Raw genomic sequence first — 26957 nt, 5'->3', positions numbered from 1 at the left:
TCCAATTTTTTAGATATTTATTCCCATGGAAAATGTTTTGTAATTGTATTCATATAGTTACTGGCTTTGTCTTGGCAGATAAACATCCAAATATTTTATATTATTTACACTTATTTTAAATGGGATTTCTTTTTCTGATTGTTTCTTTGTGTGTATGTGTAATTATCACTTATTGCTTTCAATTTTTTTCATTTAACTTCTTAGTTACATGATTTTTGCTATTTATAAATTTTTATTATAATCTAGCAAAAGAACAATACATTAGATGGGAAATTGGCTAAGTGGTAAATTTGGGAGCAATTTATATAGTGCTACATGAAGACAAGGAAAGTGAGGTTATTAAGTGTACCTTATAAGTACCAAAGTCAGATTTAAATCCAGACATATCTCAACTCTTATTCCAGTGTTTTTCTATCATACATGCTACCTCTAAAGTATTCTGGCTTTACAAGAGGTCAGCATTGAAAATGTTCACAAACCCCAAGATAGGCCACATATTAAAGGCAGGAAAAATATTTACTAACCTTGGAATTTTTCAAATTCATCTATCACTGTGTAGTTGGATAGTTGACTAATTAAAGTTAATGTCAAACTAAATATCAAATTAAAGGAAAGGGAAAAAATAAGAAGATGTTACAAGTAAATAGAGCAAACCCCATATCATTTCTTAAAAATAATAGTCAACATCAAAAATGAGAAATGAACAGACTCAAAGAAGTTTCCATGCTTTCATATGATCTTCGAAAGAGGTCTCCAAAGTCATGCTCCAGTGAAATTTCATTGGTCCTATGTTTTTTTAAACAAATTTTTTAATCAATGATTTATATTGAATACTTAGAAAGCCTCCTTGGTATATAGGCAGATGACAGAAAGGGAGCCATAACTAATACGTTGAATAAGGAAGTCATGAACTAAATCTTTTTTGATAGTCTCATTCATTGGATAAAAATGAGTAAATTAAATTTAGTAAGGATAAATAATTGGATTAAAAAATCAACTTTAGCACTAAGTATGAGATGGTGAAAATGAAACAAGATAAAAATTAGGGTGAAAAGTATCTGGGAATTTTAGTAGTCTGTGAGGTTAATATGAGACGGCAGGGTGCTATGGCTTCTAAAAAGTGGATGAGGTCTTATGATTATTTTAGAAATAGTCCCTAAAATAATGGCTGTAGGAAACTTGAATATATTTTACCCTGCTCAAACTCATTTGGGGCTTTTAGTTTGGTTCTTCATTTTAAGAACATTGACAAATTAAAGGATATCAATATCCAAGAATGGATGACAAGGACAGAGAAAAGACTGAACACCAATCTTACCAGAATTGGATAAAGGATCTCCTAAAAAGAAATAGGTGAAAATTGTGGGGGAGGAGATTGGGTTTTAATATGAGTAAAAAACCTTAAATCTTCAACCTGAGACTGGATGTCAGATGTGATGAATTTGTGAAGAGGATTCTTGGCCAAATATGCACAAGTGGTATTAAATGATCTTTAAGCTTTTTTCTATCTTGAAGAATTGTGATTATTTAATATCTTAGAGAATTTTTATCAAAGGTAACTGATCTGGGGAGTGAGAAAATTCACAAATAAGTTATCATCGGTGGTTTGAATAAAAACAGATAATTGCCAAATGGAGGACATTTTGACTAGGCAAGACTTCACAGTCTTGAAACTGACTAATAAATAAGTTTTAAGTTCCTACTATGTGTAGTATTACATTGAATAGATGAGATTTAGAATATATGTAAATGGTATGATGATAGAATTGAAGAGTCCTTCAGACTATGGAAAATTATGAATGTTAGTATTTTATTTAATAAGGAGTAGGAAATTTTGATGACTTTTGAGCAGGTTATCATAATTCATAGTTGTTTGGTAATTTTTATTAAGCCATTCCTTCACATTTAAGAAGCAAATGGTTGGAGAAAACACAGGGCCAAAAGGCAGGAAAGAGCTGAATTCTAACCTGATCTCATACTCTTATTATCTGTGGTATCTAGCTATTTAACTTTTGTCTAATCTAATAACAATCTAAAAATCTAAGTTATTTAATTTTTGTCTCAGTTTTCTTAAAAACAACATGGAGATAATAATAGCACCTACCTCCTAGAGTTATTGTGAGGAACAAAGATAATGTCTGTAAAGCTTAGCACAATTCCTGGCATATAATAAACAATAGATAGTTCTCCCTGCTTTCCACACAATCTTTCTCTTTCACTTTAGTTTTACTTTAAACCAGTAATTACCTTGTCAAAGCTATTGCCTGTGCAAAATGATCAATTTAAGTGTGAGTTCCTTGAGGTACCTACTATCTTTTATTCATATTTGCACCCCCAGTAGCAACTAGTGTGGCTAGCACTTAGTGGACATAATAAAATACTTTTTTATTCATTCATTCCTTTATTCATTCAGATAGCATGAAGTAGTAGGTGCTACCACTAGGAGGCGTTATTGATATTGAGAATAACTAACTTGATCAGTATGTTTTTGAAATATTCCATGAACATGATAATAACAGTCCTCTGTTATTTATAGTTGTATAGAAATTTTTATTTGTCATTATTCCAACTACCACCTCATCTTTATTTTAATCCCTTAGTTACATTTTCAGTGTTATCTACTATCTTTCATGTTAATATTAATAATGTTGATCATATTGATGAAACGATGCTCAGCACATAGTAGGAACTTAAAACTTATTCATTCACTTACTCATTCAATGATTAATTGATTTATCCATTCATTAGATACTGAGTTAAAGACTCCATGATTAAACCACTTTTGTAGTGAAAGTCTACTTTTGAGTCAGTAAAGTCAGTTTCAAAATTATCCCCCTAAGTAAGATTCTAAATAATAATTTCAATTAAAATATCAGATAATCGGGGATGTAATGAAAATTTTCTGTTAGCTTATTGCCTCTAATTCTATACATTACAATTATAAAATGTGTTGTATTGCGGAGCATTTTATTCTCTATATGCTTTAGAAGTGGGTGATTTCACCTCCAAGTGTTTTATTAATCCCAACCTTTATTTTTCTCTACTAAGAAATGTGTTTACACAATGTTAATTATGAATAGCACTAAACATAAAATGGGAAAATTTGTTAAGAGACAAAGTGCATTAAAAGACATATAAATTCTATTCTTTACCCTACATGGTTAGTGTTAGCTTAGATATAGTGGGAATGAGGAAGAGCAGATGGACAGACCATACATTTCATTGGTAGCTTCATAATATTAAAAGGGACTGAAAACATGTCTACTTTTTAAGGTGTACTCCTTTTAGAGGATTTATAGAAGACTACAAATAAGAATCCAAGAGAATGCACAGAAATGGATGAGTTGTCACTTGTGCTGTCGAGGAGAGTATCTTCAGCCATGAATTCACAGCTGCACTGACATTTTAAAGAATTGTTTCTTGAATGAGAGGCAGTGTCACATAATGTATGGAGAACTGGTATTGGAAGTGGGAACACCTGAGTTCCAGCTCTGAGAAGTCCAACTTCTGACATGTAATGATTATGATGTTACGTAACTCACTTAATCTATTAGTAGTTGATGCCCCTTTCAAAGACTCTAAGTTGACCAATTAGTATTGGTCAAAGCAAATTACAATTGCTGCAGTTGTATCTAGTATTAACATGAAAAAATACTTGCAAGATTAAGAGTTGTTCTCCTATGTTTTTGATAATTCCTTTCATTGATTTTTTTTAATTTTCCCATCTTTTAGAAAGGACTTTATCAGCTTCTGACAAAAAAACTTCACACTTTTTTTTTTCATCCACAAATTTGGATTAAAAAAAAAAACAGTTTCCATTTGATTTCTTCTCACCTTATAATAGTTGCTGCTTTGCCATGCATTAAGGGAATTAACTCCCAAGTATAGGAAAGCCCCATAAATTGCTGAACAGTATTGAGAAGAATTCAGAAATGGTTACCCTTATTAAAACATCTTATTAATCTAATATTTGTTTATCCTACAATTTTCTCTCAAGAACCCTCTGAGACAATTTATACTGTTATTCCACCATTTTATATGTAAGGAAATTGTGGTTGGGAAACATCCATTGAATCTTTAGAAGAGGCGAAGCAAAGAATAAACATTTCGGGTCCCCTCTCCCAAACAAATTAAATTAATTTGATCTAAAATCTGAAAAAAAGGCAATCTTAAAATCTCAATGAATGAATGATCATCTAGATGATAGCTTTACAGGCAAAATTATCAGACACCAAGACCTATTTTGGGAATCAGATTTAAACTTTTGATGTGTGAACATCACTGTTAACCACCAAACTCTTTCATGAGAGCCTTGTGAGGTTTCTTGTTACTAGATGACAAGGTGTTACATTAACAAAACCACAATAATTCATTGCCATCTGGCTTTATTTGGGAACCTTGGATATCAACTCTGAAACTCATCAGTACTCATTTTCTTAAAACGTCTCACAGGAATGGCTACCATACCTGAGAAAGAGTTGTTATGCATTTTATCACTTGGAGAATTTCATAGCAATTTTAGAAGAGGTAAACATGCAGAAAATTGAGGATTCTTATACATTTAACAGCAATTTGTAACTTGGTTCATAAAGTAAACCTGATATAATAGAAAACACACTGGATCTGGAACTAAGAATTTAATCTACTTAACCTATGGGATTCATTTCCGTATCTTTTACAAAATAATTTTTTACAAACCACTTTACAGTGGTTAGATTATGTCATCTCTAAGATTCCTTCCAGTTCCACAGCACCTTAAATGTCATATAAGATTGACCAATATGAATTACATAAGACTGGTCAATCCTTGCCAAGTATAGTATGCATTTAATAAAGGTCAATAAAATGCCTATTTGTCAGGCATTTAAAAAATCTGATCAAAATGGAGTTGCACTGGAACTGGAAAAAGAGAATGAAAACTGCCAGTATAGATCTTCCATGTCAGTACTATAGACAAGTAAAACAGAGGAAGAAGAAGAATGTCTTTACAGAGGGTCAATAATTCATAAGATTTACTAGCCAAGAAGATATCTATCAATTCAGTTCTTTGCTTCAGAGATTTAAAAACAAATGAATAAAGTATATTTGATAAGCAGGGTAAATTAGAGATTGTAACATTTTGTGGGATGTGTTTTATGGCCAGATGGACATACCATAAACAAATAAGTCTTTGAGTAGCATTGTATATTAAGTCAAGATACTCATGTGAAAAAGTACAAAAACTGGAGTATAGAAGAATGGTGGAAATTATTTGGAGAAAATACATGGAGGGAGAAAGAGAGGTTGTAGAAGAAGGAAATAAATGATAACTAAAGCAACTTTTCTTTTCCAGTGTTACCAGCAATACAACTATTTGAGACTGTTGATAACCACTTCTACCTGTATATTTGTTTACATTAAATAAAGGTGAGAAATAAGAATGAAATATGAGATTTGGAGATAAAAATCATCATTTCTAAAGCACATTACAAGATGCTTTACTGCAAAGTACTATTCCCTATACTTCAGGACTAGAACTTGATCACACTAATAGCTGCTAAAAATACAATAAAACAAATGAATGAACAAAAACAAACAAAGAAGAAAGAACACAACCATAGATAGCTACTATAGAGAGAGAGTGGATCATGGTTCATATTCATATTATTTAAAAGAACTTGAAAAGGACTTTAAAAATCAAATTAGAGAGATTAAAGAAAATTAGAAAAAATAACTAATTCAAGAAAATCAAGAAAACTATGAAAAAAAGCCAATCAACTTGAAATAGAGAACAAATAACTTAAGGAATAAAATAATTCACTGAAAACTAGAGAAGCTAATGATAGCCTAAGATACAAAGAGAAAAAAAATCAAAAGAATGAAAAAAAAATAGAAGAGAATGTGAAATACCTTACCAGAAAAACAATTGATCTGGAGAATAGATCAAGGAGAAATAATGTAAGAATAATCACTTGTCTGAAAATTATGATTAAAAAAGAGTCTTGACAAAATATTATAAGAAATTATCATAGAAAATTGCCTTGAAGTTCTATCACAATAAGGCAAAGCAGAAATAGAAAAACTCCATTGATCATCACCTGAAACTGATGCCAGGAAAAAAAAATACAGGAATAGCAATAACAGGAATAACCAAGTTACAAAACTCCCAGGTAAAAGAGACCATATTGGGAGCAAGAAGAAAAAGTAATTTAACTACCATGGAGCTACAATGAGTAATATTCAACACCTAGGAGCTACTTTGTTGAAGGACTGTATGTCTTGGAATATTGTATCTTATACAGCAAAAGAGCTGGGACTTTGTTAGCAAAGTTAAGTAATAATTCTGAATGAAAAAAAATTAATTTATCAAACTGAAAGGCTTCCAGGTATTTGTAACAAAATAGCAGAACTTAAGAGAAAATTTTACATATAATATCAGAAGAAATATAAACATTAAGAACAATTATAAGTGACTCAATAAGAAGAAACTGTCTACTTCTTATATATGAAAATAGTATCAGTTCTTTTAGAAGAATTTTAAAAAAGATTTAAAAATCAAATCAAAGAGATTGAGAAAAATGAGGGAAAAAATGAGAAAACTATGAAAGACCATTTGAAATAAGCTTGGACTGATTTGAATATGATGAGGTCATTATAAAAATAAAACCATAGGGGGAGATAAAAAGTACCAATTATCTCATATAAATGAAGCAAAAAAGGAAAAAAAAATTGATACAGAATAACTTAGTAAGAGACAATGAACTTAGTGCCCTGAAACCTTACTCTCATTAGGAATATGTTAAAAGAGGTAACAACATGTGTGTATATGTATATACATACATACATATATGTGTGTGTGTGTGTGTGTGTGTGTGTGTGTGTTAAATTTAGAAGATAAAAATCTTCTAAATTCAGTAAGAAATAAGAGATTAAGGGGATAGGATGGGAGGAGAGAATAAGGGAGGAATGGTATATAGGTTAAGGAATAGGAAGTCCAGGTAATAAGTAGAAACAAAGCTGAGGAAGGAGAAAGTTTAGGAATAGGGTGAGAATGATAGTGAGACTAATAGGAAAGAGTGAATACAGCTTAGAATGGGAATGGCATGAATTTGTTCATAAAATGGAAACTGATACCTTAAAATTTTTAATTCAAAAAAGTTATTAAAATTTGACTAAAATTTGAATTCAACAATATGTTAATTTCAGGAAATGTTATAAAATGAGAGATACACACACATATAAAATAAAGGTTAGGAGTAGAATTTATTATATAAAAAAAAACAGAGGTAGTAATCATGATTTCAAAGTTAGAGCTAAAATAGATTTAATCCAAAGATAAAAATAAAGAAACTGTACTATATGTCTGCCATGTAATTCAAATTGTTTTAGACCAATTACAATAAGTAGACAGTATATGCCAAAACATATACAAGAACTATATGGGATATAAACATAAAACACTTTTTATACAAATAAAATTAGATGTAAATAACTGAAGTAATATTTATTGTTCATGGGTAGATAAAGACAAAATAATTCAATACATGAAAATTTTACTTAACTAATCTATTTGTGCAATACCATACAAATTGAATTACTTAAAAATTATCTTATGGAGTTAGACGAGTAATAACAAAGTTAATTGAAGAGCAAAAGGTTAGAAACTTCAAAAAACCAGGGGAAAGAAAAAGTAAAGGAGGCAGATTCAATAGTATCAGACCTCAAAATATATGAGGTGATAGAGCTGTGGAGTATTTGATTATTTTAAAGAAAAATTTTGTTGTAAAAATAAAACCTATGTAGAAAAGAATAGAAAGAATGAAGAAAATTGGGGGAAAACTTTCATAACCAATTTCTTAGGTGGCATGTGATTATTTTGGAGTATTGCTGCAGTTTTAGGAAAGAGTGAGCTCATTGAGTGCTATACCAATCAGACTTCCAAAAAATATTTTGATGACCTAGAAAAAATAACAACAAAGTTCATATGGAAAAACAAAAGGTCAAGAATTTCAAGGGAATTAATGAGAAAAAAAATCAAATGAAGGTGGCCTAGCTGTACCAGATCTAAAACAATATTATAAAGCAGTGATCAACAAAACCATTTGGTATTAGCTAAGAAATAGACTAGTTGATCAGTGGAATAGGATAGGTTCACAGGACAAAATAGACAATATATAGCAATCTAGTATTTGACAAACCTAAAGACCCCAACTTTTGGGATAAAAATTCACTATTTAACAAACACTGTTGGGAAAACTGGAAATTAATGTGACAGAAACTAGGCTTTGACCCACACTTAACATCATACACAAAGATGAGATCAAAATGGGTTCATAATCTAGGCATAAAGAATGAGATTATAAATAAATTAGAAGAACATAGGATAGTTTACCTCTGAGACCTGTGGAGGAGGAAGGAATTTGTGACCAAAGAACTAGAGATCATTATTGATCACAAAATAGAAAATTTTGATTATATCAAGTTAAAAAGCTTTTGTACAAACAAAACTAAGGCAGAAAAGATTCTGGAAAGGAATAAACTAGGAAAATATTTTTACAGTTAAAGGTTCTGATAAAGACATCATTTCCAAAATATATAGAGAATTGACTCAAATTTATAAGAAATCAAGCCATTCTCCACTTGATAAATGGTCAAAGGCTATGAATAGACAATCTTCAGATATAGAAATAAAAAAACATTCCTAGTCATATGAAAAGGTGTTCCAAATCATTATTGATCAGAAAAATGCAAATTAAGACAACTCTGAGATACCACCATACAACTCTCAGATTGGCTAAGATGACAGGAAAAAATAATGATTAATGTTGGAAGGGATGTGGGGAAACAGGGACACTGATGCATTGTTGGTGGAGTTGTGAATGGATCCAACCATTCTGAAGAGCAATTTGGAACTATATTCAAAAAATTTGTCAAACTGTGCATACCCTTTGATCCAGCAGTGTTACTATTGGACTTATATCCCCAAAAGATATTAAAGAAGGGAAAGGGATCTGTATGTGCAAAAATGTTTGGGGCAGCCCTTTTTATAGTGGCTAGAAATTGGAAATTGAATGGATACCCATCAATTGGAGAATGGCTGAATAAGTTGTGGTATATGAATTTTATGGAAGATTATTGTTCTGTAAGAAATGACCAGCAACATGAATACAGAGAGGCTTGGAAAGACTTACATGAACTGATGCTAAATAAAATGAGCAGAACAAGGAGATCATTATACACTTCAACAACAATACTATATGAGGATCAATTCTGATGGAAGCGGCTCTCTTCAACAATGAGAGGATTCAAATCAGTTCCAATTGATCAATAATGAACAGAACCATTTACACACAGTGAAAGAACTATGGGAAATAAATGTGGACCACAACATAACATTTACACTCTTTCTGTTATTGTGTGCTTGCATTTTTGTTTTGCTTCCTAGGTTATTTTTACTTTCTTTCTAAATCCATTTTTTCTTGTGTATCAAGACAACTGTATAAATACATATACATATATTGTATTTAGCATATACTTTAACATATTTAACATGTATGGGACTACTTGCCATCTAGGGAAGGGAGTGGAAGGAAGGAGGTGAAAAGTTGGAACAGAAATTTTTGCAAGGGTCAATGTTGAAAAATTACCCATGTATATGTTTTGTCAAAAAAAACCTATAATAAAAAATAAATAAAAAGAAAAAAAGAAAATTTTGTGCTTAAAAAAAGAATGAGTTCATTGATTTAGAAAAATATGGAAAGATTTGGACTTATGATAGATGATGCTATCCATTTTCAAAGAAACATGACAAGTGAAAATAAGCATAGTACAGTCTTATAAACAAACACACATAAGGGAGTTAAGTCTTTTTATCCAGATTTTGAAATGATGGGGAGCTTGGAAAGAAATGATCATCTTAGAGTTTTTGATAGTGGAGCGAAATCTGGGAATCATTTAGAATGCGACATAAATTCTGGGAGAACAAATTAAAAAGTATAGGAAAAGTACAGTTTTATAGGGGAATTCAAACCAAAATGGATGAGAAGCCTTTAAGAAACAAATATTGAAAGCACAAATAATTCCTGTAAGGAAGTAAAAGAAAAGCTGTTTCGAAGACTAACATGAGGGAATACAAAATGTACTAAGCAACTCAGATTTTTAAAATTATAGATGATGAAAGTGAGTTGGGTAAGTAAGATGACAACAAAGTAGTAAAAGAACCCTATAAAAACTTGATCTGGATAGTTCAAATTCAGAGTGAATTGAAAAAAAATTTTTTTTCTTTTTTTAAAACTATTGGAGACAAGAGAATACTTAATGTAGGAATTAAGATCCCCTCTCCAAATGGTAAAGATGATAACAGAGGGAAAGGAAAATTCTTTATTTTTATTTTGTTTTAATTTTCTCTTCTAAGGAGAATGATTTTCAGAGGAGGAAGTTAGAACAAAAATGATCAACATTAAATTGCAGGTTAAAAAGTGTGTGTAAATGGTGAGAGAATATCTTTTAGTGCGTATTATTGAGAAACCATTTAGCCTAAATCTGTCTTTCCAGAACAAGAGTAGGAAAAACATGCAAATTCATGAAGAAAAATATCATGTTTCCGCTAAGTCTTTTCATCTATAGATTTAACACCTTAGTTCTTTTTACTGGTTCAATAAGACCTTCAATAGTATGATTATTCTCTAGTTATCAATAATCTCCTTAAAATCGAAAGGCAAAAAACAATCACAGTAATTTAAGTGACATATGAGCAGGCCTAGAAATGACTGTCATCTCACGCCTTCCAGACATTTTCCATTTCTTAATAGTCGCCTAAGACCACATCAGTTTTTGTTTTTGTTTTTACAACTTTCTCACACCTCATATTGATCTTGCAGTTCATGAAAGTTCTCAGATCTTTTACAGAGGGACTATTCTCTTCACTGTTTTCTCACCCTAGTCTTGAATTTGTGAATTTGGCTTTTTGAATACAATTATAAGGCTTTTTATTAGTAAATTACATCTTATTAAATGCCTCAATACTCTAGCATGTCAAAATACTTTTGAATCCTCTTAACAGTGCCTTAACTATCTATCCCTTCTAGTTTTTTTTTTCCTCTGCAAATTTTATAAGCATTATATCTGTGCTTTTATTCAAATGATGGATAAAAGTGTTAAACAGCACAGAACCCAGCACAAATTCTCAGGCATCAACCTGTAAATCTCCTTCCAGGTTGACTTTAGTTTTTTGTTTCAGATTATGCTTCCACAGGGTCCTTGAACCAAGAAATTAATTTGATTTAACTGCATGGGATCCTTGAATTGATTCTTTAGTTAAGTTAAAAGCTTCAGTGTTGCTTGGACCTCTTCCCCCACCAAATTCATTAGTCGTTTGCTTGAAATGATTAAATTAACTGATTTACTTTGCCATTTCATAGAGAAAGCTTTGGTTCTCACTAAAAAGTCCATTAATGGAATTATAGTATTTAACAGTAAAATATTAAATTTCCAAATTACATGTAAAAGCTAGTTTTCTTTTTAAATTTTGAGTTCCAAGAACTCATCTTCTTCCATCAGTCCCCTTACTTTATTTTAAGTACCCATGACAATAAGCAATTTGGTATATTTGTTATGTAATTTGATATGCAGTCATACAAAACATATTTCCATATTAGTCATGTTATGAAAGAAAACAGAGGCAGAAAGAAACCTGCAAAAAAGTAAAATAAAAGTATGAATTCAGGTTCCATCAATTTTTTCTGTGCAGGTATATAACATTTTCATCATAGGTTATTCAGAATTGTCTTGGACCTTTGTACTATTGAGAGTAGCTAAATCAATATCACTGTTAATATGTACAATATTCTTCTGATTCTTCTCACTTCACTTTGCATCAGTTCATATACTTTTTCCTCAATTTTTCTGAAAGTGTCCTACTCTTCATTTCTTATAACACAATAGTATTCCATTACAATCACATGCCACAACTTATTCTGACATTCCTTAATTGATGAGCTTTTCTTCTTTCCTTCTATCAAAAGAGTTGCTATAAATATGTTTGTGCAGATATGTTCCTTTCCTTTGGTTTGGTCACTTTGGGATATAGACCTATTAACAACATTGCTTGGTGAAAGGATATGTGCAGTTTTATAGCCTTTTGGGCATAGTACCAAATTGCTCTCCAGAATGATTAGAACAATTCACAATTCACTGACTGTATTACTCTCCCATTTTCCCCACATTTCTTCCAACATTTGTAATTTTTTTACTTCTTTCATGTTTGCCAGTCTGATAGATATGAAGTGCTACTTCCACGAGTTATTTTTAAGTAATAATAATTGATGACTGGCAACAACCATCTTTATTTAATTTACATTTCTCTAATCAACAATGATTTAGAGCATTTTTTAAAATATGGAATTGCAGTATTTTAAAAGGAGAGCGACTATACCAAATATGGATAGAATCCTAGATTCTACTTTAAGTATTTCAAAGGAAGATGTGTTGTCTTGTTTTCTGATATATTTCAGTAAAGAAGATGTTACCATAATGAGCAAATGTTCTGTTTAATGTATCACACATTAAGGTACTTTAATGGACATATCACTTTAAACCAGGCTCTCACCATCTGTTTTGCATCTAATTACAAATTAGAAAGAAAGGTACTTCATACAAAGCTTAGACAAGGCTGTACTATAAGTGATTTACATGCTTGTTTGTGATTTTTATTCAAAGCCACATGCATCTGTTTTTCCTCTATCATATTTCAGATACAAATCAGATTGGCAAACTTCTCCTCCTTGATAAGGTGGGTATGGATATATGTATTTCCCCTACTCCTCCAAGTACAAATCAGGAGATAGATTGCATCATAGAACATAAAAACTCTTTGGGTCATCAGGCAGACTCCACAACTGAAGACATTTTAATATTAAATTAAGCCCCTCTGTTATATTCTAAAAAGGCTGAAAAAAATTGAAATGTACATAGATAATGCTAGGCATGAACAAGGGAAATAAGCTTTGATGCTGTGAAGGGCTATATTTAAATTATTTGCCTTTGACCTTACCTACTGTGAGTTTTTAAGTAATAAAAAATAATGACTAGGTACAAACATGCTTTATTTAATTTGCCATTATTTTGGAAAAATCTTTCTTAATTCTTTTTAATTTAATGTGTTTTTTTTTTTTACATGTTGGAGAACAACTTGTATCAGAAAATGATTTCTTTGATATTCTTCTTCTGAAAAGAAAAGTTCCCAAAGATTCTATGTTCTATAGAACTCGATTTTATCTAATAATAATTAATAATAATATCTAATATTTAAATAATACTTCAAGGTTTGGAAGGAGTATTTAGAGATATCTCATTTGATCCTCATAACTGTGTCTCATACATCTGGAATGTTCTCCCACTTTATCTCTGCCTTTTGATTCCCTTGGTTTCCTTCAAATACAAGATAAACTCCAACAGTTTACATATGTATGTGTTTGTGTAAAATTATTCTCTATATACTTCTATTTATCAATTCTTTCTCTGGATGTAGATAATATCTTTCTTCAAATGTCATTTATACTTAATTTAAGTATTTATAATAGACAAAATAACTTACTTGCTCAAAGTCATTCTTAAAATAATATTTCTACTACTATGTTCTCTTGGTTTTGCTTATTTTGCTCTTCCTTATTTTGTGAAAGTCTTTCCATGCTTTTCTAAGGTTATTGAGCTCATCATTTCTTATAGCATAATAATATCCTTATCGGAATTATAGTCCATACATAACGTATTTGATCCATATAATCTAAATTTTTAATTAAGATTTTTTGAAGCATCTACTATTTACAAAATACTGTGTTAGGCACTGGAGATACCAAGGGAAAAAACAAACAAAAGTGATTCTTTCCTCAAGATGCTTACTGATTTGTTATTAATACACATTGCTGTGATTGCACTATAGCCAGACTTTCTTTACATAGCTTAACTAAATAATAAACTTTATGAACTTCAGCAAACTTCCTATATTTAAGCTAGTGAATTTAGAATCTGTAGCTCACAACTCTGTTACCTTATATAGAGAACTTTGCCATGAGTCTATCAGATTGATTAATACTGATTGGAATACAGTAGGGGTCCAAAATGAATTACTCCTTTTACAAGTCTATGCCATACTGCCTCTGTATAGCTCAGATATTAGCTACAACATGATAAATATGGAAATATGTTTATAGGAATTGCATATATTTAGCCTATGTTGAACTACTTGCTGTCTGGGGAGAGGGTAGATGGATAAGAGCAGAGAAAAAAAGGTTTTGCAGAAGTGAATGCTGAAAATGATCTTTGTATGCATTTTGAAAAATAAAAAGCTATTATTATAAAAAGGAATATTTTTAGAAAGCTTCTAGTGGAGCTGAAGAATAAAGAAATAAATTAAAATCTTGTAGTGAATAGGTATAAGAAACAGAATTTAAACCCAGCTATTCCTGAACTAAGGCTCTCTTCACTATATTGGACTCATACATAAATCCTAAGGAAGTTATGGATGGTTATCTTTTCTTTAGTTAGAATATGAGCTCCTTGAAAGTTTAACTCTTTTGCTTCTGTATTTTTATTTTCAGTATTTTGTATAGCACTTTGCACCCACTAAGCTCTTAATAAACATGTATTATTAAAAAAAAAAAGATAGTAGCTACAAAAGCAATATAAAGAGGTCATCCCTTCAAAAAAGCAAACCCAAACTTTACAGCACTTATATCATTGGAAGAAGTTTAAAGGCTCTCAAAGTAACTATTATAAGAGTTGATACTTTAAAGAAGCTTTTTATTGCTTATCTTTTAATAACAATTGCTCTTACATTATTATTACTTTAGTATTACAGTTTACATACTAATTTGGGATTTCTGGTACAATATTCTTGCTTACAAGAAACTTTCAAATAAATACTTATTGACTTCCTATGGGGAAAATTGATTTGTTGAAATGGATCACATGTTTCCTAGTTTTCCGGAAAAGCAAATTGCTTTTTCCTTGTTTATTGTACATGTTTTCTATGCATATAGATACGTGGTGTCTAGGATCTAGTGTATGTATTTGGGCCAGCTCTGATATACTTTGGTGCAAGCAAAGCTCCTACTTTAGAAATTCTCTCCAAGACAGATTTAAACTTGTTAGCCATAAATTCTTCAGTAATAATGAATATCACAGAGCTAGAATATTATCAAATGTAAAAACTTGAACTCATATATTCTCAATTTCAAGGCTGGCATTCTAATACTATGCTATGTGACTCCTAATTACCTAGCATTTAGATATTATAAACTTTAATAGAAATAGGCCCAAACAGAAACTAAATCAAGACTCAGTTCATAAGAAAGCAAATATAAAAGTAAATTAAGTTACAGTGACAGATCGCTTTCAAATTTCACGATAGTTCCATGTCAGGGAAATACACTTTTATTGATCTAATTTGGCTTCAGATTCACCCCAAACTATCCAACATTAACATTTTTCCAGATATCAAGCCAATGTTCTGATCTGTTAGATTCTTGACTTATGACATATCGAAAGGAGGAAATCAGAGTCTAGTTATTTCATGAAATATAGAAGCACCTGAAGTTCAGCAATAGCTATAAGCAAGTTGTCATAGCTAAGAATCTGGTGTTGAGGATTCCTGAGAAAGCTGCCAGTGAATACTATTTCAACCAAAGCACAGTTAGTCAAGAAATCTCAGAGATACTTTGACCCTGATCTGAAAAATTAAATCAAGATGTTGCCAGGGAAAATATTGTCACTAGAATTAATGAACAAAAGTGCCATTTTCAGCTCTGGGAATAAGTTGGTCTGTGCTCAACCTTTATTCCATGAACTGCAGAAAAACTATGGTAAGTTATGATTCAATCAGCATAAAAAGTGACTTTGCAATGCTTGTGTAAAGACTCCTCTTCCAACATTGAAATAATTTGTTAATAAAAGGTAGCACCATAAGGAATATATTGAAATGGAATATTCTATGCAATTAGCTTTAGTGAATGAGTTTATATTTTTAAAAGTTTAAATGTTTAAAAAGCCTTATAAACTATGCTTATAATAAACAACAATCTTAATATATTTATCATGTGTTTTCCAAACTGTTTATTATCTTATTTTACATAATGTTGTCAATACGAATGTAAGCAATTTATCAAAAGATTATTTAATCCATTTTTATCATTTTTCCAGAAGTGCAGAGGACATGTCCATGAAAAGTTGTTATGAATAGTAAAATGCCATTTTTTTCATATGCTAAACTGCTCCCTATCTTTCTGCAACACAAAAGAACAGTTACTGTCAGATTTAACTAGTAGTTTCTCTAGGGACTTCAGACTATATATCAGGTGAATAATCAAAAGAAACAAGGTGTAGAATATTAACATTTAGCTAGTTCTAGGGATATTCAGCTACCTGTTTCACTGATTCACATAAAATAGATGTTCATAGATACTTCTTAATTGATTGATTGATTCAAAAAACATTTATTAATTTCTACTTTTATTGAATACTCTGGCTCATTATTGTTCCCCACAAACATGGTAATGACCTCCAGTTTACACACATGTATATATGCACATATAACATATATGTGCACATACACATTTGTAATGAAATGATGCTTCCAGATATTTGCATACATACATACATACATACATATGTGCAGTGCATATACAAGTATATGTATTTGAATTATTAAAAACATTTAATAAGTACTTGTAACATGCAAAACCATATGCTAAACATTGGCAATACAAATAGAAAAGTAAAACACTCTGTGCTTTCAAGGAGCTCATATTCTAATAGTGGGAGAAAACACATAGGAAGTTTCAACTGTGTCAGCTATAAAAGTCCAGCAGTCCTTATGCTGAGCAGCAAAACAGATGGTAGTGCATCTTCATTAATGTCATTTCCATTATTAAAGTCATATTTGTTTTTGCTGTAGAACATTTGACAGTGCCAAAGACTTCAGTGCTAAGGATGCTAAGGATTTTCTTTTCTGGGTTTTCAGTTTCTGTGATTACTGATGAGATCATCAAGTGAAATAGTTTAGAAGGAGAAAAGAACCCAGGACAAACCTTGACAAGGGACTGACCTACAGTTAGTGGTTATCAGGGATGGCTGAAAGATCTAGCAAAAGGGATTAAGAAAGACCAAGTCAGTGAGTAGAAAGAGAATCACCAGAGAATACTCAGTCATTCAGGGTTTACTGACAATGGATTACTGAAATTTTCTGAAGCAGAAAACTCACTGAATTACAAGTACTTTTCCTAGAAGAATTGGGAAGAGAGTTAATTTTATAATTTTTGTCAGTCTTTTTGGCTTCTTTGTCCTACTTTTCCCAGTTTGGCAATAGAATGTTGTGAATTAAAATAGGATTGTTGATGCAAAACTCATTGCACTTTTGAGGAAAACACATAGTCCTATCTGCTTCCTTACATGAGATTTCTGGAAGCAATACATACAACCTACTCCTGATTAGTGCAAATAATGAATTTTGTGAAGTGTTCCTAGTGTTTGAATTCTTGTTGTACATTTCCACAGGACTGGAGCCAATCACCATATTTTGTTGTTGTTCAATTGTTTCTATAATGTCCAACTTTTTGTGATCCCACTTGGGGTTTTCACAGCAAATATTTGCCATTTCCTTCTCCAGATCATTTTATAGATAAGAAAGCTGAGACAAATAGGGTTAAGTTATTTGCACAGGATCACAGAGCTAGTAAGTGTCTGAGGGTAGTTTTGAACTTTAGAAGATGAGTCTTCCTGACTCCAGATGTAGTACTTTATTCATTGTACTATCCAACTGCTCATAATTATATTTTATATAATAAATAATTTCATAGGTTGAATTTGAATTCAAATGATGTCTTCATGGAATTCATTATTTATGCTAATACAAACAATGCTGTAGTTTTAGAAAAGGTAAACAGTAATTTAGTGTTATTCAACCAGCACAGATAAACCTGGAGTGGACCAATTTTGTTGGTATAATGAAAAAACAATGGACCAGAGAAATTCCAATGATATTTTTGCTACTAATTTGCTTTGTAGCTTTAAGTAAGCCATTTAATGCCTTTGTGCTTTATATTTATCATATGCAATATGGCAAACTTTGGAGTCAGAGGATATGATTTCAAGTACCATACCTACTGTTTACTCTCTGCGTGTTCTTAAGCAAGTCATTTAATGTGGAATTCAATTTTCTTATGTACAAAATGGAAGGACTAGATAAGCTTTTAGGACTCTGCAAATATTATATATTTTATACCAGTATCTTAATATTTCCCCTAAACTATTTCACACATTCTTGATGAAAGTCAAATGAGATAGTATGTGTTACTGTGCTCTGAAAAATTATCATAAGATAGGTAAATATAAGGTGTATTATAATTATTGTTGTTATTATTTATATCATCTTTGCAATTACAGAAAAGGAATAGGATCTAGAAAACCAATAAACAAACCTTGTGCTCAGGTATTGTAATTCTGCTACAAAAAAAGGAAAAAGATTCAGTATTATGTGGCTCTATGGCATTGGTTGTGAAGTCACTGGGCCATAGTCTTTGAGTCAATATACTGAGATGAAAAATGAAGGCCACTGATATTTTATGGGTCTATGAAATGGACGACTTGCTCAGTGCTTCATAATAATGTAGATCTATCAAAGTAAAGTTAACTTTCTTGAGTGAGAAACTTTCAAAATTTTATTTAATTACAATTAAGTATCCTTCCTAGTATGTTTCAATTACCCAGAAACTACCTATTAATCAAAATCAACTTCCCAAAATATACCTGAAAGATACAAACAACAAAACCCCGAGCAGCCACAAATGAATCAAAAATAAGACTTTTATACTGAGTTTTATTTTTGGCAAAAGATATCACATTGTGTTTTCACCAAGGCTCATAGCATACTTTCATATTGGAAGTACAGAAGGCTTAGTTTTATTCCCATCCTATTTATGTCATTTTGCATATAATTTTAATGAATTTGGTTATCTGATTTATTGTCTCCCTGAAAATTAAGTTCAGTAAATTATGAAAAAAAATGGACTGCTGCTGTAAAATAAATCTAAAGAATTATTTAACACTAGAAAGCTGTGGGGCTTAAAATAAAATACTCAACAACTCCCATTTTCCAAGCATAAATTTGAATATAATAGTATAGTGAAAGATAATAAGATCATTGATATATACTGAGAGAAGACATTAGATAAATTGATAGAACAACCCTTCATTTCACAGTTGAAAAAACTGAAGGCCCAAGAGGTTAAATTAATTAATGATTTGACTAAGGTCACACAGAGAATAAGTGACAAAATATAGGTAGAAAATAGCTTAAAGCTTAGTCTATTCTCTATATAAAAACAAAAAAGAAAACTGACATTGAAAAACTAAATTTGAAGTCCACTAAGGGCAGGTGTAAATGAAAGAAAAAAATTTAGAAATACGATTTAAACATTAATGATGCCTTCCTCACAGAAGTCTGCTAATAATGAATAGAGAGTTTTTAAAATTAGCTTTTTGAGTCTCTTAAGGAGAAAAGAGTCTTTTGAGACTCTTAAGGAGTCTCTTAAGTTGACTATTAGTTATCTATAGAAGACTAAAATGTACACAAGTTATGTTCTCAACTATATATGCAGGACATTAGAAAAGGATAGGGAGGAAGCAGAGCTAAGATGGTGGAAAGGACACACACTTGGTTCTGATCTTCTCCCGTGACCCACAACTAATTACCAAATCCAGCCTTTGAATTAGTTCTGGACTGGCAGAAAGCCTGCTAGAAAAGGTCTGTTTCAGTCAGGCAGTGAGGGAGGTAGCCAAGTGCAAGCAGGCAGAGCATAGAGGTCAACACATACTGTGCAGACCCGGGGCAGAGTGCTGTGTCCACACGGTGGTGCAAATTTCACACCACAGAGAACATAGGGGAAGCATTCTACAGCAATGTTGGCTACTCTGTCCTGATTGCAAGCCAGTAGAAGTTATAAAACATCCAACACAAACACAAACATTAAACAGTGAACCCTGAAGTGCCAGAGTGTCATGGGACCTGGCCATGCCCACTCAGCACCAGGAGTGAGTCAGCATGAACCCAGCACAGCCGTTGCTGTTTATAGAAGAAGCTTGGAAAATCTCTTTTGCCCTAAAAGCAGATCCCAACATTAAACAACAACAACAACAACAACAACAAAACGATTAAAAAAGCAAAGAGAATTCTGAACATTGACAGTATTTATGAGGAAAGAGAAGAACAGATTTCAAACCCTGAGGAGACTAAAAGCAAATTGTCTTCAGATGAATCCCCAAAGGATGATATAAAATGGTCCCCACACAAGGCTCTCCTAGAAGAAATTAATATATATATATATGTGTGTGTGTGTGTGTGTATGTGTGTGTGTGTGTGTGTGTGTGTGTGTGTATCTCTTAAAAGAGAGGAGAAAAACGGGGAAATAAAATGAAAACTTCACAAAAGGGTTTGGAAAAGGAATATAACTCATTAAAAGATAGATTTCACAAAATGGAAAAAGAAAACAACTCCCTGAAAAACAGAATTTGTGAAATGGAAAAAACTTCCATACAACAAAGCAATTCATTTAAAAACTCAATTGGACAAATACAAAAAGAAGTTAAAAAAAGTAAAGGAAGAAAATGATTCACTGAAAATCAGAACTGAACAAATGGAAATGAATGACTCAATGAGACATCAAGGATCCGTCAAGAAACTCATGCTCATAAATTATAGCATGGGAAGGAGGGAAAGAGGAAAAGGAAAGAGAAAATTATAATCTGGGGATAATAAGATGGCAGAAAATACAGAATTAGTAGTTTTAACCATAAATGTGAATGGGGTGAACTCTCCCATAAAGCAGTAGTAGACTGGATTAAAAGCCCAAATCCTACAATATGTTGTTTACAAGAAACACATTTAAAATGGGTTAATAAATTATGGTATACGAATGCTATGGAATACTATTGTTCTGTAAGAAATGATGAGCAGGATGATTTCAAAGGGGCTTAGAGAGGCCTACATGATGGTAAGTGAAGTGAGCAGAACCAGGAGATCATTATACATGGCAACAGCAAGAGTATACGATAATCAATTCTGATGGATGTGGCTCTCTTCAACAATGAGATGATTCAAAGCAGTTCCAATTGTTTGGTAATGAAGACAGTCATCTACATCCAGAGAGAGGACTATGGGAACTGAGCGTGGACCACAACATAACATTTTTATTCTTCCTGTTATTGATTGCTTGCACTTTTGTTTTCCTTCTCATGTTTTTTTTTCTCTTTCTAGGCTCGATTTTTCTTGTGCAGCAATATAACTGTATAAATATGTGTTATGGGGCCAGAAACAAGGATTCTTACAAGGTGCTAATTCAGAGGAATTCATGAGGCAATGGTTATCTGGGTTAGCATAGTGATTAATAGTTCTCTAAGTTCAATATGATTGATTTAATCTTACAACAAATAATGGTTTCCTAGTGATATAATGTTTGGTTTATACTCAGTGTGGAACATATAAGCTGGGAGCCTCAGTCAGATTCATTGAGAGCTAGGGAAGACAAGTGGACTGGAGGCTGAAGCCCTTGGACTCAGATTCATTCATCCTATCTCATACCCTGTGGTGGTAGACCTGTCCTCCTGCATTTTTTTTCCCATTGAAACCAAGACTCTGGAAGGCCTTTAAAAAGCTAACCAGGCCCCACGAAAGGAGACAAGACTCTGAAAGAGATAATAAAGGATTTGGACTTTAACCACAGGCTACTCTTATGGTGTAAGTTAATCTGCTGAAAAGAAGGCTGCTCCAAATACCTTCAGAAAACCCAAACATTACAAATATGTATACGCATATTGGAGTTAACATATATTTTATCATATTTAACATGTATTGGACTACTTGCAATCTAGGGGAGAGAGTGAGGGGAAGGAGGGAAAATTTGGGACAGAAGGTTTGTAAGGGTCAATATTGAAAAATTACCCATGCATATGTTTTGTAAATAAAAAAATGATAATAAAATACATTTTAAAAAAGAGAAGAAAAAAAAGAAAAAAATGCTATATTTGCAGGCTGGCCAAAATTTTGCCTTTTTCTTCATTAAACTTTTTTTTTAAATGAAGGAGAACTTAACTTTTTCTTTTTAAATAATACTGAATTAAGATTTTTGAAATGGAATTTTTTTTTTTAGTTTTACATGAAGTTAGAATGTTCTTATTTGTCCAATTTGATCAATTCCATAATGACTTTTTCAAATTGGCCAAAATGCAAAGTTTAAATGGACTTTGAGCATATATTGGCCAGCAGAGCTCTACTTGATATTTGAAGCTCAAATTTCTTCATTTCAGTGCAGGGCAGTCAAATGCCAAGCTTAAAAAGGACTAAATACAAGGAAATCTTTTCTGTGTCTAGATTGCTTTTAGTCTTTTCTGTGGCATGGGCATTATGGAAATGAATGAATTTCAAAACTGAAATCACCTTTAGTGACCCTTAAATTCAATATTAACCAGAACAGAAGTTTCATTCCACAAGATTCAAGACATTGAGCTACAATTATCCAACTTGTGTTTGAAAACCACCAATGAAGAAGGAGAATTTCCTGACATTGAACCTAAATATCTCTCTGCAGCTTCCATCCATTGCATCTTTAAGCCCTCTAGGATCAAGTACAATCCCTTTTTCACATGGAAGTCTTTCAAATATTCAAACTTCATCTTCTACAAATGAGGAGATTTAGGATTAGAAAAAGTAAATCCTTTAGGCCAGATCATATGGAAAGATTGCCAGAGGTATAACAGACAAAAACAAAACAACAATAACAATATTAATATTGCTAATATTTAACTTTTGCAAAATATTTTACAAATTTTATCTTATTTAATCCTCGTAACAAACCTGTGGATTAAGCACCATCAGTATTTCTGTTTTACAGTTGAAGAAACTAAGGCTGAGAAATTTAATGAGGAAGGAGATGGGACAAAATTAGAACTCAGGCCTTCCTGGTTACAAGTCCAACATTTGTGACTGTGAGATTTTTTTCCAATTAAATTAAACAATAAATTGGAGAAACCTGCAAATTATTTAATTTCTCTTAATACTTGAGACAGGACACTGAGTACTCCCTGGAGTTTACAGAATTTTCAGAAAACATTTAGATTTTTGACACATAGCTACCATAATTAATTAGTTTCACTCCCATTCTTGGAACTTTTGCTATAAATCTTGAAAACCAGTCATCCATCCTTGTTTATCTTGATTATAATCAATGATATTTTCAACAGGCAAGAGAAAAAATTATGTCTGGTCAAGTTTATTTGCAACACACACACGCACATACATATATGTATATGCATAAATGCATATATAAATGAATTATGTAAACATACTTCTTTTCCTGTTGTACAAGCATTTGTCTTTACTGAAATCTTGAATTCCAAGGACAGCTTCAAAAACTTTTGATGACACAGCTCTATAGTGCTCATTTCAATTTAATTCAAAAAGTATTTTATTAAGTATTTTCTATGTTCAAGGTACTATGTTAGGGATATAAAGACAAAATCAAAAAGGGTACAGCACTAAAAGAACTATTGAAATATTGAGAGTGTAGAAATGTGAGGCAATGAAGAAGAGTAATAGGAATTAATTGTAAAGAGTTGTAAAGAATAATTGTAAAGAGTTTTAAATTCCTTGTTTAGAAAATGTCATTTTATATTAGATGAAATAGGGAACTGTAACAAACCTGGAGTAGGAAGTTGCATGCCAGTGATATGGCTATTACACTGTAAACTTTATTTTGGAAATGGAAAGAAATCTAACAATCCTTTTTAAAGATAAGATAATTTTTAGTCTGAAAAAGTGTGTATTGGGGTAGGGGAATGTGAGAATTGTGACATTTATCTTTAATTCTTTGAAGGGCTGGTATGAATGAGGAATAAGATTTAATTTACTTACATCCCTAAGGAGAGAATTAGACTATTAAGTAGAATTTAAAGGCAAAAAACATTAAATCAATAAAAGAAAAGAAAACTTCAGATAATGAGAACTTTCTGAAAATAGAATGAGTCATAAGTTCCTCATTATTTTAGTTATTCAAATCAGATTGCAAATGTCTTTCTGGGGATGCTATTAGACAATACATATTTCAGCTAGAGGTTGAACCAGATGGTTAGACCAGAGTTTCTCCAAATTCCATTATTTCATATCTTCTTCAAAATACTACATTCAGCACTAGATATGCCTTATTCTAAAATGTTCCTTCTAATGTTTTATTTCTGAAAATGTTCCCATAGAGCTCTCAAATATTTCATTTTCCCTTTTGCTTTCATAGAAACAATGGCAGTTCAGATTGTTGTACTACTTATAATATTGTTCCAATGTCTTCCTCCATCAAACTATCCTATAACACACATGTTAAAACTGTTTTATTCAGAGAATACTTTCATGATCTTTCCAGCTAAAATACCTATATAGATTATACATTGCTTATAAAAGAGGATGGGCCTATTATTTTATTGGTATACAGAACAGCAGGAAACTTTTCCACAATTGATAGATTGCCTGGTACACTAAACAGATAACAACAACAACAACAACACCAAAAACATCAACAACAATAACAACAATATTGAGAACTAATAAAAGGGCATACTTTTATATATTTTAGACTTATTCTATAAATAATGTGTAGCTTCTGGAGGATCTGCAGGAGTGTAATGAGTAAACAATATCTATTATATTCCCAATATCACATAGCTAGTTTTGGTGTGTAAAGTCACATTTAGATTCAAGTCTTCTTGACTCTCATTCCAGCACTTTATTTGTTGTGCCATCTAACTTCCCTAGCCATGTTATAAATGACGGGACCAGGATTACATATACAGTGTGTTTCAGAAGAGGGACTCAACCTCCTGTCTTACTGTCCTCAAGGCCACATATTTAGCCTTAAGCTTTTCACTCCCTATCATATCAAATCCAAAATATTTTGACTGGCCTACCAAATTTTATTTTTTCTCTTTTTCCTTTATTCTTCACTTTCCTCATTCTTCATCTCATCAGTTCTATTTTCTACCACTACTAAGCATATCCATGGTAATTTGGATGAAGATATCTGATGTTAATATCTAGGCTTGACTTATTTATTGATGCCTTCAGGTCTTAGCTCATTCTCTTTAGCATCTTCTCCAATTCTCCCCATCTCCTTTTAGGGATCAAGGAGCAGGTCAATTCTCCGAGAGCCTCTACAACTGTGAATCATAACATCTGAAGAAGTTGCAAAGCAGCCTTTACTGACACAGGTGTTGCTTGCGAGCTGGGAGTGAAATAAATTGGAGGCAGGGGAAGAGGAGAGAAGTTAGACAATGTGACTGCCTTTCAGTCTCCTTGTATCATCATCATCATCCTGTCACATGAAGGGATCCATTCTACAGGTCTGACCTAAACCTCTAGAAGCCACTTGCAGGTGGCTCCCATAGCACAATATATGGCACCCAATGTGGGGCATAAGAAGCACAAGAATTACAAGAAGAAGCAGAATCATTCAAGAGCTGTTTGTGAGTGGGATCCTCCCAGAGTTCCTTTGGTAATCTGTGGGGAAGGAAAGGGAGAAAAGATCCAGTAAGACTTTTTAGTCAGGGTAAATAAATGGGCCAACACATCAAAGGGCCAAGTCAGGAGACTGATGAAAAATTATATAGTATTTCACCCTACAACCATCCAGAGGTGATAGTGCTGCTTGCATTACTCAGTGTGCAGACTCAGATATCTTATCATGTGGACTTAGATAACAGCAAATGCATAAAGTTACTGACCATGCTGTGGGGGGGAAAATATCCATAAAACAAAAAACGGGGAATTGTTAAGGACCAAGGGGCAGATCAATTCTCTGAAAGCCTCCACAGATGTGAATCATAACATTTGAAAAAGTTTCAAAGCAGCCTTTACTGACACAGGTATTGTTTGTGGACTGGGAATGAAATAAATTGGAGACAAGAGGGAAGAGGGAAGAGGTCAGACAATGCAACAGGCTCTCAGTAGAGAGGTCAAAAAATAGCCGCTGCTTCTCAGTTTCCTTGTATCATCATCACCATCCTCTCACATGAAGGGATCCATTCTACCTCTAGCAGCCACTGGTAAGTGGCTCCCATATTACAACAGTCTCCCACCAATCATTTTATTTTTATTGCAAATTCAAAATGTTCACAAGCTTCAAAATCCAGCTCAAAATACTTTTCACGTTGTCAACTCTATGACAGAGTATTAATCAATAATGATATATGCTTATTTTTGTCCTGATATTATTTGGTAAACATCTTCAGATCTTTCTGCTTCATTGTTACCAGCTTCTTTAGGGAAAAGTTTCAAATATATATACATATATATTTTTCATTCTTGATACTCTCCCAAATCCCAGCACAAGAATGCAAGTTTAAAGCAACAGACATTAGATCACCTTATTTTGTGTGGTCATATTAAAGAATGCTTTGCTTTATGTTGAAAGCTACTTAACTATGAACTTTAGCTCATTGCTGATTCTTGATGTTTTGGCCACCATTTGAGATTTCAGCACTCAGTGATTCTAAAAACTCATTTAAAAAGTCCTCTGAGACCTGGTTTGCAGTTCAAATACAATACAAGGAACATAACTGAATTATATGTAAGTAGCATACATGAAATAGACATAACATTTCATGATGCTCTTACCTGTGAAATTATCACATGCCAATCTTTCTTTGAGAGTTGACATGATGCCATTATTTGAAGACACGAGAATTGTCATAAATATTTGGGATTACTCTGCATTTTAATTTGATCAGAAAAGCTATCTTTGACTAAAAAACTGCTTATTTTGATTAGCATTTCTTTTGCCAACTAAATTGATTAGGTTTGTACAGTTAGTGTTATCAAAAATAGTATTCATAATATTTGCAAAAACATGGACTTTTTCACATATTGGTACCTACAATTTGAATTG

This window comes from Antechinus flavipes, chromosome 6, assembly GCF_016432865.1.
Source record: "Antechinus flavipes isolate AdamAnt ecotype Samford, QLD, Australia chromosome 6, AdamAnt_v2, whole genome shotgun sequence".
NCBI lineage: Eukaryota > Metazoa > Chordata > Mammalia > Dasyuromorphia > Dasyuridae > Antechinus > Antechinus flavipes.
Note: the sequence above shows the minus strand (reverse complement) of the source record.